This window comes from Tupaia chinensis, unplaced genomic scaffold (assembly GCF_000334495.1).
Source record: "Tupaia chinensis unplaced genomic scaffold, TupChi_1.0 Scaffold145163_1, whole genome shotgun sequence".
Taxonomy (NCBI): Eukaryota; Metazoa; Chordata; class Mammalia; order Scandentia; family Tupaiidae; genus Tupaia; species Tupaia belangeri.
Window position 1 is genome coordinate 206,744 of NW_006205023.1, and position 3,695 is coordinate 210,438.

General features: G+C 38.0%; 1 pseudogene; it reads right to left on the reverse strand.

Moving 5' to 3' along the window:
• Positions 1–412: 412 nt before the first annotated feature.
• On the reverse strand, positions 413–1,276 carry LOC102492291 (RRP15-like protein pseudogene; annotated as a pseudogene).
• Positions 1,277–3,695: the final 2,419 nt, after the last annotated feature.

The following is a 3,695-nucleotide window of genomic DNA, read 5'->3' on the forward strand; positions in this document are numbered from 1 at the left end:
TTTCTTCCCTTTGTTTTCTTTTTCTTTTTCTCTTTTTTTAACTTTAAAGAGTTCATTTTAATTATAAATCTGTAACTTCATTTCTAGAAACATTGGCAATACTGAAACAACACACCAAGAAACAACCAATATGTAAACATGTAATGATCCTGGCAAAATATATCTCTCTCTGGACAAGCAGAAATATTTTCTTTTAAAAATATTTTGGGAAACAATGCTTAAAATTATACAGGGATTCAAAATATAATTTGTACAAAAATTCATATGAATAGGGAAAATACCAAAATTGGTAAAACTTAAAAGTCTTTTAATTTTCTTAAAAATGTATCCTTTATAAAGTTCCTCAATTATTATATGATGAAGTACTTTTTTAGGAAAAACAAAATGATTGCAAAATGTTTCCTGTATTGTTCTATGTGTCAGAGTCACTTGCAGCTCCTGGTCTGCTGCTGTCTGGCCCATCACTTTCCTTGTCCCGGTCTTTCATAGACGTTTCCATCATAAAACCTTCACACAGAATTGTCCATCCTGGGCCCTCTTCTAATTTCACTTCGATCTGTTTGCCTTTGGAGTCCTTTCCAGAATTTTTCTCATCTGTACTTCTATCCATTACTCTCAGAACGCTGATGAATTCTTTCTTGGAAACAGTTGATAACAACTTAGCACACTTTCACATAGAAACTCCAGCTTCTTTAACCTTTTCATCAACATTCTTTTGATGTTTCTGAACAGCATTAAAACGGCACCACACCCCTCATTGCAATTCTCTGAAGATTTCTCTGTTTCATTGTCTTAGAAAACATCTGGCTTTACTCTGTACATCATTTCCCACTCCTGCTTCTTATAAAGCTGTTTTCTCTTCTCTAGTCTTTCTTGCTTCAACCTTTCTTTTTCCTTTCCCAGCTCTTTGTTTTTGACCAGAATTGTTGATTTACTTTTAGGAGGTTTTTTTTTTTTTTTTTTTTTTTTTTAAGGATATTGGCCATGACATCTGCCCAGCCTACATTAGTCCTACCACTAGATTCTGCAGAACTTTCATTTTCTTTCTCAAAGGGTTCAACATCTTCATTGTCAGCTTCTATTGCTCTACCATCAGAAGAAAAGCAATCTTTCTCTAATTCACAGCTTCCTGCAAAACCTCCATTGTCGGAATTATTTTAACCTCATCTTCCAGCTCCAATGCTACAGCCTTGGCTACCATTTTCATCTTCTTCTTCAGAGAATTTTTCAGCCTTTTGCTCACATTCACATGTGAGTCCTGAATGGCCACGGCCATTTTCCCTAGCTGGAAGCATCACCTCTTTTCTTTTTCTCTTAACTTTCTCACTTTTACACTCAGCCTCTACACACTGAGCTTCAGGACAGGTATTTTGTGTATAGTAGCCATATATCTGAATACTTTTAGGATCAGAGTAATCCTCAATTCCCACAGAATCTGCTGCACAAAGGGAGAAAAATGGAACTGCAAAGAAATTGCAGAACACCTCCCACACATCTCTGATCACTTAGATTTAACTACAAGAATTAGAAAAATAAATGAATAATCGAGCAGATGACCAGAAATAACCACACAGACACAATAAACATTAAAAACCAAGAAAATATCTCTGAGCCAAGGGAAAAGAATAACTCCTCTTCTTCCAAAGACAATACAATGTAATTTGTGAAAAATGTCAGATAAAGAATTTAGAATATTCATAGTGACAAAGCAAGAGAAGAAAGACAATGAATCTCAGAAGACGCAGGAGAAAAGAAACAACAAGTTCCAGGAAGTGAAGAAGTTCTTGTACCATCTGAAAGAGGAAATACACTCCATTAAAAAGAATCAAATGGAATTGTTAGAGATGGAGACTGAATTAATCAAAACCTCCCTTGAAAGTGTTAAAAGCAGATTAGACCATGCAGAAAATCAAACCTCAGATATAGAAGACATAACCTCTGACATATAAAAGTTCACCAAAAAGACTAATAACACACATATACACACAAAAAATGAGAATAACATACGAGAAAAACTAGATACCATTAAATGCCCAAACATCCAGGAAATCAGATTCCAGAAGATGAAGAAAATAATAAGGACATTGATAATCTATTCCATGAAATCCTGGAAGAAAATTTTCCAAACCTATAAAGGCATTAAATATCCAGACCCAAGAAATACAAAGGATCCCACATAGACTCAATCCAAGATCTTCTCCAAGGTATATTATAGCCAGATTGGTCAAAATCCAGACAGAGATAAGATACTGAAACTGGCAAGAGAAAAATGTCAGCTTACTTCCTTTTTATTAAATTATTTTATTTATTTACTTTAATTTGACCAGAGAGGAACACAGAGAGAGAGGGAGAGAAAGCAAGCCTCCAGGTCGGGAATTGAACCATGGTCAGCCATGTGGGAGTCCAGTGCCCTTAACCACCACACCACCTATCAGCCCCCAAGTTACTTTCAAAGGATATTCCATCAGCCTAAAGTCAGACCTCTCACTGGAAACAATGCAAGCAAAAATAGTATACCAAGCAAGTTTATCATTCATATGGGAAGAAGGCAAAAATATTCTCAGATAAACAAAACCTGAAAGAATTTATCAACACCAGATCAGCTCTACAAGACATTTCAAAGGGAGTGCCATCCCAGGAAAGCTAAAGGAAAAACCACAGAGATAAGAGTACAGAAAACAACCAAGAGGATGACCAACTTAATGGTAGGGACAAGTCTGGAAAGATCAGTAATAATGTAGAATGTTGGGACCAACAGTTAGTGTAATGGCTATGTTGCTGGACTCCCATGTATGACCGCAGTTTGAGTCCTGGACCAAGCAGCTTAAAATTCATGCTGGGCATGAGCATGTGTATGTGCATGTATGCCCAAGATCCTGAGAGGAGAAGGGGTTGCGACATGGCCATGCCCCCTGGGGGATGAATTCTCGCTTTCTGTCTCTCTGTCTCTCTCTGTCTGTCTGGTGAGTGCACACGCCCTACAGCAAAAATCTCTCAAAAAATAATAATAATGTGGAATGTTAATTTCCAGAACTTAAGCAATAAGACTCTCAGCAAAATTAGCATCAAAATATCATTTCTCAGCATAAAAGCCATTTCTGAAAAACCTATAACTAACATTATACTGAATGGAGAAATGCAGAAGGGTTTTCCATTAAAAAGTGATACAAGGCAGACAGATCTCTGTCACCTTCCTGATGCATCCAGGGGCCTCGCCTTCATTCTGGTCCCCAGAGCTTTTGATGCTGTCTGGCGCTCATCTTTCTGGGAGAGGGCTTGAACAGAACAGCCCTTCTTCAAGAGACAGACAGCTCCATGGCTCCTGCAACCTAGCCATTTTGGGAGAAAGGAAGATGTCCCACTGATAACTGGGCATCCAGCATACAACACTCGCGTGATTGAACTTCCAAGTTTGGGAAGAAACCGACCATCCACCAGATGACTAGAAATCGCTGCAGGACCACAAGAAATATGGAGAAGCAGGAAAATACCTCTCCCACAAGGGAAAAGGATAGCTCCTCTTCATCCACACACAGTTCAATGGAAATCATGGAAATGTCTGATAAAGAATTCAGAACATTCATAATGGCAAAGCTAACAGAGATGGAAGGGCAGAGAGACAGGGGACTGCTGAAGAGGAAGGAGAAAGGAGTTGAAGAGTTCCAGGAGGTGAGGAAATTCATGCAAGATCTAAA